This window comes from Rhineura floridana, chromosome 1, assembly GCF_030035675.1.
Source record: "Rhineura floridana isolate rRhiFlo1 chromosome 1, rRhiFlo1.hap2, whole genome shotgun sequence".
In the NCBI taxonomy this organism is placed as follows: domain Eukaryota; kingdom Metazoa; phylum Chordata; class Lepidosauria; order Squamata; family Rhineuridae; genus Rhineura; species Rhineura floridana.
Window position 1 is genome coordinate 240,544,300 of NC_084480.1, and position 15,745 is coordinate 240,560,044.

General features: G+C 41.6%; 1 long non-coding RNA gene across 1 annotated transcript in view; it reads right to left on the reverse strand.

Annotated features, from left to right (window-relative positions):
- Positions 1-15,745, reverse strand: part of LOC133369988 (uncharacterized) — a 34,969-nt gene that overhangs the window by 9,831 nt on the left and 9,393 nt on the right. Inside the window, exon 2 of the long non-coding RNA XR_009759052.1 lies at positions 6,911-7,040. This is a non-coding gene — a long non-coding RNA (uncharacterized LOC133369988). The remainder of the gene's footprint in view (positions 1-6,910; positions 7,041-15,745) is intronic.

Below are 15,745 nucleotides of genomic sequence, written 5' to 3' on the forward strand. Positions count from 1 at the left end.
GCCACTGAAGTTTGTAGCAAACAGAATTGTTGCACAAAGATGGAGAATATGTGGACCATTGGAAAATCCAGCACTAAATCTGAATTGGGTGGAATTCTCACCCATCTCTAGAGCTGAGTCAAAATTTCTCAGAAGACATTTTTCTCATTTTTTTCTTTTCCTCATCCCTCTAGAAAAAAGACCACTTTGAGAAGATTTTTCCAAATGGTTCTCCATCATTTTTTTGTGGTGGCTACCATTCCCAATGCCCTGGAACAATGCAAAGAACAGGGCATTATGGAAGATTCAGAACAGTGACCAGTTTGTTCTGATGGGTCATGGGGCTTGCAGGGGAAATGGTAGCAATTACCAGAGCTGCTTCTGGGCAGGGTGAGGTGAAGACCAGGCAGATCAGACCCTTGGGTAGCTCTGAGTGGGCCCTGTTGACTGAGATGTGGAAGGTGTCTCAGCAAAGGACTAGAGTTATCTGAAGGCGTCAGAAGGCTGGAAAGGCCTTCCAATATCTCCAGTCCTGCGGGAGCTGTCTCCAGTCTTTAAAAGGCATAGCTGATTCTGCAGTCACATGTTCCTGCATGGCTGTGGAGCAGGAGAAGCCTACAGGGAGTCAGCCCTGATAGCTTGAGGATTTGGAGAGAACTATGAATTCAGGCCAGGGCAATGTAAAAGGGGGTTCTTGGGATTCCTCTGCTGAGTGAGGTGACCTGTGAGTCCTCCAAATCTGAGTCCACCTTGGCGCAACACTGGGACCTGGATGCAGGGTGTTCCAGTAGACACTGTGCTTAGACTTTCAAATACCTTTCAGTAAAGTCCCTCACCAAAAGCTCTTGAGTAAACTTAGCAGTCCTGGGATATGAAGACAGGTCTTCTTATAGATCAGTAAGTGGTTAAAGAACAGGAAGCAGAGAGTAGGAATGCTTACAATCAAGGGATGTGAGAAGTAACTAGTTATGCGACCCCCGAGCTTGTGTTTATACGTTTTATTTTGTATGTCGCCTAGAGTGGCTAGACAACCAGCCAGATGGGCGACTAATAAATTTAATAATAAATAAATAATAAATAAGTGGGGTCCCCCAAAGATCAGTTTTGGGACCTGTGCTTTTTAATTTCTCTGTAATTGACCCGAAGGTAAGGGTGAGCAGTGAAATGTTTGCTGATGACATTAAATTCAGGTTGATAAGAACAAAAAGATAGTAAAGAGCTCCAAACTGCATGAATGGACATTAAAACAGCAAATGCAATCCAGTGTAAGCGAGTGAGGTGACGGACATTGGGGCAAAAGTTTTCATTTCACATGGAGTCTGAACTGACAGTGACCAACCAAGAACAAAACCTTGGGGCCACGGTGGATAGCTCAGTGAAAATGTTGACCCAGTGTGCGGCAGCTATGAAAATTCCATATTAAGGTTCATTAGGAAAGGGATTGAAAATAAAACTGCTGATATAATAAAACCAATATGCAAATATATGGTGCTACTGCACTTTAAATAGTGTGTATAGTTCTTACTGCTGCACCGAAAAAGGATATTTCTGAAGGCTTCAGAAAAGTGTAACCAAAATTATCAAGGGGATGGAGCAATTCCCCTATGAGGAAAGGTTACAACGTTTGGGGCTTTTTAGTTACATAAGTAAGGAGGGGGGCATGATAAAGATGTATGAAAATATGCATGGTGTGAAGTGGTTAGAGAGAACTGAGGGCCATCTGATGAAGCTGCACATTGGAAGATTCAGGGCTGACAAAGGGAAGTACCTCTTTACACAGTGCATATAGTTAAACTATGGAAATCACTTCCAGACAGTGTAGCAATAGACACCAACTTGGATGGCTTGAAAAGGGGTTTAGATAAATTAATGGAAGATATGGCTACAAGCCAAAATGGCTATATATTACCTCCAGTGTTGGAGGCAGTATGCCAGTTGCTGGGGAGCATAAGTGGGGAGAGTACTGTTGCACTCAGATCCTGCTTGTGCCTTCTCTGACTGGCCACTGTGAGAAGGGATGTTGGACCAAATGGACTCTTCTCGTGTTTTTATGCACACACCCCCATGCACACACGCACACACTCCAGTTTCTGAGCCTGTCATTCTATATCCACTTACCTAAAAATAAGACCCACTAAAATCAGTGGAATTTACTTCTGAGTAGACGTGGATTGTGCTATGAACATCTCACTTGGATAAAAAGACAAGTCCATCTCTTCCAGGATTTGGGCATGGGGTCCTATGGGATCTTATTGCGGTTTGCTCCTTGCCAAGAAAAGATGTATGTGGTTCAGTAGAATGGTTCCTTTGCTCAGCTGTCTGGGTAGGGAGTTGGCCTGTGTGCAAAAGTTTCTTTCCCATTAATTAGACATGAGCTCATCCTCACACCTGTGTTATCTGGTACGAACTATACTTCAAGGCCACAATGGTGGACCTGCTAGTTGGGAATAGATTCCTCCCTGGTGAGATATCACATACCTTCCAGTTCTAGAAAGTTTCAGCCAACTAGCTCTCTGGCTGGCCAGGAGAACTGGTTCACTGTTACTTGGCCTTTACCTATAAAAGTTGTCTTGCTCCTTTGTTCTGTGCCTCATATCTTGGTTCCTAACACCTGTGCTATTTGTTGGTTTTTGTGGGGTCAGTTGCTCTATTGGTTTGTATTAGAGTTAGGCAAGTTAGTTGTTATTTCATTCTTGCCTTACATTTTCCTAAATGTACTCTTAAGTCTTTTATGATAATATTTCTCACTAGTATATGGGTTCTTCTTTTATGCTGCTATTTTAAAATAAATATTAATCAATAAATATTAATCAATATCTCATATTTTGGCACAGTTTATTGGAGCTGAGCTGTGGTACTAAACCAGTTATTTGGCTTCTTGGTCAAACTGCTACTGAATAACCTTTTGGGGGCTGGGGGCTCAACGGACAGGGGGCCTGACCTTTAGCTCTTGTTTGATTGAATCTCAAGTGACGTCTGGGCAACTCCTGGCCCAAATTGGTTGGACTTAAGGAGTGGTGCGAGGTTCTACCTTGCAGAGTTGATCTTTTGGCACCTACTACACCAACAAAGCTCTGATCTCCGGGTTTGGAGGCCAGCAGCTCTTGACTCTCCTCCCTGTCACTACTGCCACCGCTTCCTTACATCATTACCTTCTCCCAACCTTATCTGTTGATTAGGTTTCCTAGAATGCTGCAACAGTGTCCCAAGCATAAGGATCTCTGTACCAGAGCAGGAGCCAGGAAGGGATGCAAAGAAATAATGCTGAGAGAGGTGCAGAAGGAGGATTTGGTTGACACTTTGGACTTCTCTTACCCAAGCATCATTTTCACACTGAAAATGTCCACTTGTGAACATTTTGTGCTTTCCTGTCATGAAGCATCTTGAAAGAATAACAGGTGCCCTCCCAATATGGTTGGATTCCAGCTCCCACCAGCCCCAGCCAGCATGGCCAAAGGTCAGGGATGATGGGAAATGGATGGAGTCTAACAGCATCTGGAGGGCACCACGTTGGCTACCCCTGCATTGGAATGTTGTTCCATAATGTATATGATATGATAGCTGATAGACCAAACATATATATCTCAGAAGAGCAGTTCCGTATTTTCCTATGCAAAACCAAGTAGATAAATATCAAGGCACCATGTGCAAAGATACAGATAGAAATATATTGATGGAATATGTTTTAAAAAACAAATAAATGTCAAACAGAATTCAGTGAAGGTGCTAAACATTCCCAACTTCCCCCAACTGTTAGGAAAATTCAAAGAAAATGTTCCTCAAGTGTTACAAGCTCATTAAACTGGACATGCAAGTGAACCAATGGGACTGGGGATACATTATTCTGCAAATACAGTGGTTTCCCCCACACTTGACATAAAGCAACTTCTTTGAGTTGATACTCAAATACCAGTTCGGAAGTGTTCCTTATACAGATGTGCAGACAGAACAGCAAAAAGCAAATAAACCTGACTGGAGAATTCTGCCATGGGTGAAAAAAATCACAGCAGATTCACAGAAGCTTCTCAGAAGTGGAGGGGGAGACAGAGGCATGGTGCATGTCTCCTAAACAACAGCACCATCTGCTGGCCATTTAAATGGATGATGATTTGCCAGGTCATGGGAAAACTTTCAAAATGTGAGCATAAGATGTGCAGAACCACAGTTTTAAGTCATTTTTGGAGCACTCATCTCTACAAACAAAATTATAACCTATATTAGCTTCACCATCACATTGGACTGGTTGTGATACCCTTTATGTAGTGCTTGGACGAACAGGAGGTCCAAACCAACTCTTGCAAATCTGTGTCTGAGAAGGCTAATAGCAGGATTGCATATTTGTTATTGTCTTTTTATTTTTAAGGTATTTTAGTTAGCCACATAGGCTGAAAGCCTAACAATGTCTACTCAGAAGAAAGGTCTGTCGAATTGAATTGATGGGGCTTACTCCCAGGTATGTGGGGTTAGGTAGTAGTAAAAAAAAAGGTACAGATATTATAGACAAATAAATATTTTGCTGGCACAAATCCAAGAAGTATGCTTTATTTATTACATTTTTATCCCACCCTTCAGTGAATAGTTCTTCCACACATTTTCCCATCACAACAACCGTGTGAGGTAGGTAAGAGCTGAGAGATAGTCACTACTCCAAGATCATTCAAGACGCTTCATGCTTTATGGTTTTATTCTTTTGTAACTGCTTTAGGAATATGATTGAAGGATGGCATTAAGATACTTATTAATAAATAAATGAGTGCAGAGTTAAACCCAGTTTTCCCTAGTCCTAGTCTGACATCTTAATCACTATATTGTGGTGATTCTCAAAGCAGGGTCAATATTGTGGTTTCTTACTGTTGGGGATGCTCTAACTTGAGATTTTGTCACACATCAAGCAGGGGGTTGGACTGGTTGCCCTCCAAATGCCCACCAACTCTATGATTCCATGAAAACAGCAAATTAAAATTGTCATTAAAAGGATAAAGAGATGACGTTCTTAACACTTTCTTAGTTTGATTTTATGATGTGGCTGCGTAGACACCATACATTTAAAACACATTTAAAGTACATTTCCCCTCTCAAAGAATCCTGCGGGAACTGTAGTTTACCCCTCATAGAGCTACAGTTGCCAGTGCCCTTAACAAACTACAGTTCCCAAGATTATTTGGGTGGGGTGAATGTGCTTTAAATGTATGGTGGGTACACAGAGGATAAACAAGATTGTGTTTGTGTTATATGATATACTTTGTACCCTGCAGAAAGTTAATCCCTCTTTATTTACTTTCTCCGCTCCTTACTACAGAAAGCCACTAGTGAAGGTAAGTTAGAATGGACATTAGTTACTTGAATTTTCCTTAGTGTTAAAATTGCCTTAAAAGGCCCACCTCCCACCTGCTGATTCAGTAATTTATCTCAAAGCAAAAGGATTTTGAGATCAGCCACTGACATATATTACTTTTGTCTGCATTTTCCCCAGATGACACTAAAGGCAGGAACATATAGCATGTATGGCTGCAGCATATCTTTAGCCTTGGTCATTTCTGATGTTAGAAATCAAAGAAAGGACTGGCAAAAACAGCTTATCCCCAGCTTCAGCAGTACTCAAGGACAATACCTTGGCCAATCCATATACCACACAGGGAGATACCTATTTTGTTTGCTTGTTTAATCCATTTATACACTGCTCTCCCAGGATTGTTTGCATATCCAGACTTCTCCCAGCAGGAAAAAAAATATTTGGATTGATTCACAAGGGTATAAATATAGGCACCGTATCCTTTTCTGAGTGCAGCTTGGCTCTCAGAAGAACCTGAACTCATTTTGCAACTCTTACTGATCTGTTTCATTTTGATGTATACTGCTTTGAGGTCATTTCTAACAAAAGCGATATACAAGAAGGCAACATAAATACATAACAGACGCTAATTGGACTTGGTTTTTATATTTCAGTATCCAGAAATGACAGTGGCTATATATTAGCTGGCTCCTCATTAATGGAGCTGGCAAGGTTGAATGGTTGCCTTAACACAAGCTACTTGCTAAGTTTGCATAACTCTCTTCATATTTATTACAGGGTCACTGCTAGGCACCTAAGAGACTCGGGGTATACATATCCATGACACAAATTTGCCTATGGGCAAATTAAAATGTTGGGTGACTATGGTTTCCCCAGGACTGTGTTTGAAAGTGTGTTCAGCCACCCTGTAAGCAAAGTTAAAGAAAAATGAAAGTTTTAAAAAGGGATGGGCCAGTAGATCTAGGGTCCCAAGCAACAGATTGGGAGGAGTCATCCCTCCTGGGCTACACCTTCATAACACCCGATTTACTACATTACGGAACTTTTGCTCCATGATGTGCTATGACCACGCAGTACGCTTTCAGTCTGTCTCAAGTGCATTTGAATTTAGGTCACCAAAGTGTCAAGAGGGATGATCCATAAAATATTTCTATCAACATGTTTTGGGGTATGTGTATGGCGGCAGGAGGGTGGGGAAGAGCAGGTAGCAAATGTCTGACATCAGAGTGGTTGGACATTATAAATGAGACAATGGGATTGAGATAGGGGTGAAAAAGGCCTTTCAAAGTGTGATTTTGGCATAATTCCTAAAGCATGGCATGCTACACTTTGAAAGATCTTTTGAACCACACACACCCCAGTCCCCATACAGTGAACATACAGTGCCTTTGAAACTCTAATATGTGTATCTAACAGACAACAAATACGCAATTCCTTTGACTTCTGTTCTCTTACTCCAGTTGCAATTCCCCCTCTGGTTTGTTTTTTGCAGGGTTTTTTTGGCTCACTGGTACTTTGCAAGATTGCTTTAGACTGAAGAAGATGTAAGATGTGGATGCATCATTAAGCATTTAACGTGCATGGGAGATTATGATGTTTCAAGCCTTCCAAATCAGCAACAGGAAGCATTGTACATACCTTATAAATTGGGACCTTTGTGATCTTTGTGGAGGGAAAAAAATCAAACAAACTTCTGCTGTCTTTTCAGAAGGCTGCATGCCAGTGCTATGTAAGCTTTCTTCTGAACAAATTCTTTTAAGGTTATTGGCTAGGAAGAAGAAGAGGAAAGATATTTGCAACGTTACAAGGAAAAGCCTTTCAATGTGTTCCCATTTGCCTTGTAATGAGTAAATTAGGTGGGGTAACTTATCTCACCCTATATTCCATCCCTATTCAAGATCATTCTGAGAAAATTCAAATGCTGGAAATGGAATCTCAGTACCACTATCAGAGCAAACACAGAATCACAAAATACTAGAGTTGGAAGAGGCCTATAAGGCCATCTAGTCCAACCCCCTGCTCAATGCAGAAATCCCAATCAAAGCATTCCCAACAGATGGCTGTCCAGCTGCCTCTTGAATGCCTCCAGTGTCGGAGAGCCCGCTACCTCTCTAGGTAATTGGTTCCATTGTTGTATGGCTCTAACAGTTAGGAAGTTTTTCCTGATGTTCAGTCGAAATCTGGCTTCCTGCAACTTGAGCCCATTATTCTGTGTCCTTCACTCTGGGACAATCGAGAAGAGATCCCGGCCCTCCTCTATGTGACAACCTTTCATGTACTTGAAGAGTGCTATCATATCTCCCTTCAGTCTTCTCTTGACGGGCCAAGTCTTTGTGAGAGGGGGGGGGTCAATTCCAGCCCTTGAATTCACTGACATTTTTTGACAGTGGTGGTTAACAGTGGTGGTGTGTATCCGACAAAACACAAAAGTGTTTATTAGAAATAGTTATAGCAATTGCAACAGCAGTACAATAATGTAAACTTAACCTGGTGCAAGGGAAGGCTCACTGCAGGATATCCATTAGCTCTTCAGTACTTTGACTTCTCATGGATCCTTGCACCTGGGACATCATCAGCATGAAAAGCAGCATTCCAGGCAAAAGGATCGAAGGGGGATATAGTTTCCATAGATACCGATGACCCTGCTATGAGGTCAGGGTCTGCCTCCCATTGATTTTTGCTCTCAGGACACTGCTGTGGCAGTACAAAAGCTTTAACAGAGATCAGACAATGCTGTCTGCTGCTTTTTGTTGAAGCTGCCAGGTAAGTTTGAAAGGGGATGACTGCATCTGAAAGGTCTGGAGCATGGCAGAAATCTTTATAAGCTGGGCTTCAACTTTGGAAAGCCTTAGCTGTAACAGGCTTGAGGATTTCAGATTGTGCATGCTTCTTTCTGAAACTTTGAAGCCATCCTTGTCTGTGGTGTTTGATTTTTCTAGTAGCAATATAACAGGACTGATACAAATGAAAAACAGTCACATCATCACACACGTCACTGAAAATCAATAGGAAAAATTCGTTGCAACTGTCTGAAGTCTCATCAAGTGGAACACTCACATATGGCTGCCACATGGATTGTCATGAACAAAGCTACTCTTATGAGTCTCACATGTAATTAAAACATACCAAGACAGTTCATGAATGCAAGTACTGAAATCCATTTCTGGGCCCTAGTTAAGCTACAGTATGATTGAAGCCAGTTCAGGTGCACCAGCTGCAAACATCTGTCATCAGCAATGTATTAATATCTCCTAATGCAGGCAAGATTCATTAGTGAAAATATAGTTGGTTTTCACTACTGCAAACACCTTTGACTAGCCAAAGTATGGAAGCTTGATCAATCAATCAATCATCATTTATTACGGTCAATGACCAGCACTATAGTATGTAAAAACAGTAAAACAATAAACATATCAGTATTATACAGAGGAGGAAACAAGGGCAGCAGCCTGAGATAATATGGTACTGATGGTGTTGAATTAAGGCAGGGGGAGCGCCTTTCTCAGCAGCTCTTCACTTTGCTTTGCCTACTGAAAACCATCCTGAGCAGTGACATGGTGGTGCACATGTGACTTGAAGATTATGGTATCAATGCAATAAAATGTAAATGTACTGTCTTCAAGTCTATTCCGACTTATGGCGACCCTATGAACAGGGTTTTCATGAAGCTGAGAAGCAGTGACTGGTCCAAAGTCACCCAGTGAGTTTCATGGCTACGTGTGGATTCGAATCCTGGTCTCCCAGGTCATACAGGTATGCAAAAAAAGCCAGGGGGGCTCTAGATATTGTAGGATGTGTTTAAATTTGAGAGCACAGCTTCCTTCTATCAAAGTGTGGGAATGCGAATCAAGTAATTTTCTTTTCGACCCATCACACAGAAATGATGACAAAATGGCCCACTGTGATTCTGTGGTTATGAAAGTCCATTCAAGCTGCAAGGGTGGTGGAATGGTTTCACTGCATGTAGCTTTTCATTCCTGTGAAAATATGAAACTGTGCTCTAGAAATATGAAATGGACATCCAGGATATACTGTATTTAATCAGTGGGAGACTTCTACAAAAGCACTGTGTGTGCCCATAATGCCTGGAGTTCAATGCTGAGCTAATGCCACAGGAGAAGAGAGATTATACACTTTCCAGGAATCCATAAATATATTATTTGTTAAATTGGATGGCACTAGCAGTGAAATAACAGATACCACTGGGAAAGTAAAAAAAAGTAATGTAGGAACAACAAAGGGACTCTTTCCTACATTTTTGATGGATAGTCCTAGCATTCCCCCCAATAAGAGTATTTTGGAATGATACCTGTGGTGGGGGAAAAAAGTGTGGAAAAGAATAATATTGTTGTGACTTCAGAGTTCAGCAGTGACCAGGACACTGCACTGGAAAATGGCTAAGGAACTGGACCAGTTTCCTATCTCTGAGCTTGATACTGATGCTCAAGGGTCCACTGAAGATGAGACTGGCAGGGAGAGTACTCCCCCACCATACAGGTTGACTCTTTATTCCAGAATTTGTCTCCTTCCCAACCAGGAGCACTCCTGTCTTGCTTGGATCAGGTTTCTGCTGATTCTTGCTGAAGGTTCTCTCCACTATAATATTACCTGCATGCACATCTTCATCTTCCTGTAGGAAATGCATTAATTTGCATCTTCAATTTAGTCGGATTTTAAGGTCCTTACAACTGCTTATATTTCCCCCAGTGCATGTATAACAGGGGTGGGGAACCTCATGTCCAGGGGCCAAATGTGGCTCTCCAGGTCTCTTTGTTTGGCCCTTGGGGCACTCCCAATGCCACACCTCTTCCACCAGCTGCACCCTCCTTGAGTGCTTTTGATTGTTGGAATGTGTCCTTGAACTGTGGTAACCTCGCTTGCTTAGAAGGCAGATGGGGAGAGGGAGGAGGTGCGGTGTTTGTAGAAAGCTCCGATTTTTGAATGGGTAGAATGTAACCTACTGTACCAAGGTAACAGGCAGCAGCGTCCAGTGATGCAATGCAGGTGGGGCTCTGCTGCTGCACACAAGCTCTCTGCATTTAAGCCCTCTCCCTCTTGGTCAGCAGCAGGAATCCGCTGTGTTTGGAAGCTGCAAGAGCAACAAAGTCCCACCCAGAACTTGGAAGATTACTTTTAAAAAGGAATAAATTACAATTACTGTTGCATGGCCCCAAAAAGAAATAAATTACCATTGCAATTACAATTGTTCTGAAAGGAATTGATTACTTTACCATTACTCAGAAGTAATAATTACAAATACAGTTAAGTTTCTTATAAAAAACTAGATTGCCTACAAGGTGCTGGCCTTGGTTGCTGCACACTTAAGTCGCCTAAAACAACATTACAATGAAACACACACAGAGAGAGGGTAATAGAATTTTTTTTTAATCCATAAGATAGCAGTGGTGGTCTCTCTGCTGGTAAGGGAGGCAGGGGCTACTGCTCAGAGCTTTGCATGCCAAATCATATGCTACCCCCCACACACTCTCAGCCAGCAAGGGCCATCTTTCTCACTCAGCCTTCTCCCGGACCCCTCCCTGCCACCAACTAAGACACTCCAGCCCAAGCAAACACTTTCCCGTGGGGTGCAAAAAAGTTAAAACCCTGCAAATGCAGCCAAGTAGCCATGGAGGGCAGCAGGGGCCGCTTCAGACACAGAGTGCAACCACAATATTAATACACACACACCATTGTCTGTCACCTCCACAGGTCTTCAGCTCCATTCCGCTGCTGCCTCCTTCACCCACATCCTTGCCATCCAGCTGCTTTCTCCCTCCACTCCATTCTTCTCCACCACTGTCCATTTTAACCATTTCTTCTCTCCACTCCACCCTCGTCTCGTTCTCCACCTCCTCCCACATTGCCTCCTAAACACCCACAGGACACAAGGAAAGAGCGATGCTGCACAAAAGCCCAGTTTGAGGCACATGATTTTCAGCCATGAATCAGAGGAGCAGAAAACTTCCCCCGCTTCCTCCCCTCCAGTAATGTCCCAAGTAATGCTAGAAACATTACAATTATACCTCAAAAGTAATAAAATTACTCCTATTATAATCAAAATGTAAAGAAATTACCCACTTGCCCCTCAGAAAATTACAAATTTTCCTAACAAATTACTTCCAACCTCTGGTCCCACCCCCGCCACCTCACCATCCACTACTGATAACAGGCACACACTTGCTCTTCCCAGTTTTGCCTCTGCCCCCACCAACTACTGGCATGTGACCCTAGAAGTTTGCATATGAGTAACAGTGGCCCATGGGCTGAAAAAGTACCCCACCCCCTAGGTATATCATTGAATGCAGAATAAAAAATCCACGGGCAAAGTTGACACATGTAATACTCTACACACGTGTTTCTTATTAATTCTCTACATTGGCCTTTGCCCATTGAATGCCCTCCAGATGTTTTGGACTACAACTCCCATCAGCCCCACTCAGCATATTTCCATTTTGGTTTTTTTGTAACATATGGAATGGCCTACATATATCATAACCGAAAAATAAAAAAGGTAATCCTTTGTCATGTGCTGATGGGAGTTGCTCCATCCCCTTGATCATTCTGGTTGCCCTTTCTGAACCTTTTAAGTAAGTAAGTAGACACTGCAGATCAGAAGGCGTGTCAGTTTTCTGCCAAAGTGATGAGTAAATCATAAGACCCAGAAAATCCTCTCTTTTCACTTCAGATTTAGACAAGGTGATTTCACATTCCAAATTCCAATTTTTGAGACAACTGAATTGACCTTCAATCTCAAAACTAGAGAGGCAATATCATAATTAAAGTGTAAAATCTGGAATGATCCCTGTAAAAGTGTGGTGGGTTCACTAAACAACCTCAGTGGTTCCAAAAGACATTTGGATAGAAGTATCAAGGATATGATTTTTAATATCAAATTTAGAGATGTGTGTCCTGTGATCAGGATCAGTTTGTCTCCTATACCCTTCTGTGTCTCCTCCACTAGAAAAAAACATACTTATTTTCCTGAATATTTTACAGACAAAAATCCTGTTTTTGAAATTTCACGGTTTGATATTTTTGTTGTTAATGTCTGAGCAAGAGTTTCAGTGCAAAACGGGTCAGGACTTTTTAATCCTTTTGTGGAGTTCATATGAAAGCATTTGAGGATAACAGAAGGTGAATGTTTAGCTCAGAATGTTTTGTCAGTGCACAATTGATCTGGTATTATTTTGACTTGGCTGTTTTAGGATTCCCTTTCCCAATTCACCATCTTCCTCTTACTCCAAGGCATCAGTGACAGTCTCAGTTAGACACTGATGGTGGTGGTGGTGGGGCTTGTTCTAGATCATCCAGATGTTGCTGGACTACAGCTCTCATCATCCCTAGCTGGGACTGATGGGAATTGGAGTCAAACAACTTCTGCAAGGCTACAGGTTAGCCACCCTTCTTCTACGGGGTCACGAAAATAATTTCCTAGGGAGGTTTGATAGATGGATTTTGCTTTACATTCAGGGGTTGAATATTATAAGATTGGAAAGAAATGTTTCCCTACACTGGATTAGCTATCAATTTTATTTACTGTTTTAAATTCTTGTGTGGCTTGGCTCAATTGCTTTGGCCGTTGGATTATGTTGCTAAACTATTCATTGAACATGGCACTTTTAGTATGGGACATCTATTGAAGGCAGATCTGTAAGATGTGGCTTGATTGCGGAAGAGTTTGTGTGTTATACAGGATCTGTCCTTAGAGAAAGCAAACTTGGACCATATGATCCTTCTCTGTCTAGGATTGAATTATTTTTCATATTTAAAAATGTACACAACTACAATCATACAGCATGATTCAGCCGCCAATCTTGGCATACTAGCCTGACTGCATGTTCACTATAACCTCCTTTGTGGATTGACAGATGTGAACGCAAAAACTGCTTAGCTGGCCTGAGTGCCAAGAGACATTTTGTGAACAAGCCATACACAAGGGAAAAAACGCTGTAGATAACTGCAGAGTTTTGTGTTTCACTGTACCTGTGGTATGTGTGAAAGCACTCACATCCATTCTGTTTTTTAAAATGAGACAGGCTTCCAGAAATTTCTTTTTTGAACTCTGCTGTCTCTTCTCAGGCTTTATCAATGCAGCATTCTTTATCCTTGACCTAATGACTCTTTGCCATTACATTCAGTGAATGTGGAAGTTGGGTCTAGAAGAGACAACAGGCTGCTGCTGAAATGGCACACGGAAGAAATCTCTATGATAAACTGAACGTTAAATTTAGATGGAGTTTGATTTATTTTCTTTTTAAAAAGATATCAAAGCATTTCTCCCTTTTTTTCTAACCAGTGCCTGATGTACATTTTAAGGCTTAAAATGTACATCAGGCACAGGCTAGAAAATCATGATCATCATAATTTTTTTTTAAAAAAAGGAACTCAAAGTGATTGTTCTGTTAAGGTGGACAGATGTTCTGTTAAACAGATTCAGGTGGGCAATGAAATTTAATGCCAGCTATGCCAGTTAACACAGTTTATTCATGAGATAACAGAGCAACCCAGCACTACAGTTACTTAGCACTAGCATAGCAGATAAACTATACATCCTGATTCAGCTACTGATAGATTCCTATCTCTAGATCTTAACATTAGCAGTCAGACTTCTCTGGGTCATCAGTCATCTCTCCCTCCTTCTGTCCTGTATCTTAACAAATATGTTTGGAGTCTCATTAGAATAGAGGGCCATGTCACACAGCTAAGTCCTTCCCCTTAGCTGTAAGCTCATAGGATGTTTTCACTTCCCAGGGGCTGGCCTCCTCCTCTTTTGGTTGCTTCAAAGGGGTTTGTCCAGTCAATCAAGACAAGACCTGTGGCGGCCTCATATGCAGTCAGCTACCTAGTCATCTGACTTATGCATGAGTCAGCCTGGCAGCTGATTGGTGCACCAATCATGCCTCACTTACACTTCATTGGTCCTACCAATGCCCGTTTAAATCGGAATGAGTCATTATATCCAGTTAGCTCCAGAAGAGAGGAAAGCCACTGCATCAGTATATGGCCTCATTGCCTATATGGATACTTTCATCTGCCAGATGTCTGGCTCTGCCCAGTAGCCCCATGACAAGCTCTGTGACCCTACCTATTCCTCAAAGACTTAACTTCTTACAAGCTGCTATCCTGACAGTACATAGGTTTAAAGCTTAGGTTTGTGACAATGATATTTTTATATCATAAAAGCATATTATTAAGCAGTTTTAGACCCTTTTACATCTCCAGATAGGGCATTAAAGGGATTAATTGCTGGATTCCACCTATCTTTTTGAGGCAAGAAGGCTTCCTTCATAAAATGGAAACCTTGTCTGAATGAGAATAAAAAAAAGAAATGGCAAAAGAAATGTAAGAAGACAATAAGGGACAATAAAAAAGAGGTGATCCAGTGGACATAGTGTACTTGGACCTTTAAAAAGGTTTTGACAAGGTATCACACCAATGACCCCTGAGTAAGCTTAGCAGTCATGGAATAAGAGGAGAGGTCCTCTTGTGGACCAGGAACTGGCTAGGAAACAGAAAGCAGAGAGTGGGAATAAATAGACAGTTCTCCCGATGGAGGCATGTAGAAAGTGGAGTCTCCCAAGGATAAGTATTGGGACCTGCACTTTTTAACTTATTCATAAATTATCTAGAGTTGGGCTGAGTAGTGAGGAAGGCAGATTTGCTGATGATACTAAATTATTCAGGGCTGTTAAAACAAAAAGAGATGAGCTCCAAAAGGACCTCTCCAAACTGAGTGAATGGGCAGTAAAATGGGCATTCAGGAGGCAGCTGGACAGCCATCTGTCAGGAATGCTTTGATTTGGATTTGATGGCATTATAGGCCCCTTTCAACTCTACTATTCTATGATTCTAAAATGGCAAATGCAATTCAATATAAACAAGTGTAAAATTATGCAAACTGGAGCAAAAAATCTTAATTTCACATATAAGCTCATAGGGTCTGAACTGGTGGTGTCTGACCAGGTATGAAACCTTGGGATTGTAGTGGATAGCTCAATTAAGATATTCACCCAGTGTGCAGCGGCTGTGAAAAAGGCGAATTCCATACTAGGGATCGTTAGGAAAGGTATTGAAAATAAAACAGCCAATATCATAATGCTGTTATATAAATCTATAGTGTGACCGCATTTGAAATACTGTGTACAGTTCTGGTCACCTCACCTCAAAAAGGATGTTATAGGGCTGGAAAAGGTTCAGAAAAGGGCAACCAAAATGATCAAGGGGATGGAGTGACTCCCCGACGGGGAAAGGTTGCAGCATTGGGGCCTTTTTATTTTAGAGAAAAGGCAAGTAAGAGATGACATGACAGAAGTGTATAAAATTATGCATGGCATGGAGAAAGTAGAGAAAGTTTTTCTCCATCTCTCATAATATTAGAACTCATGGACATCCAATGAAGCTGAATGTTGGAAAATTCAAGATAAGTAAAAGAAAGTATTTGTTCACACAGCACATAGTTAAACTGTGGAATTT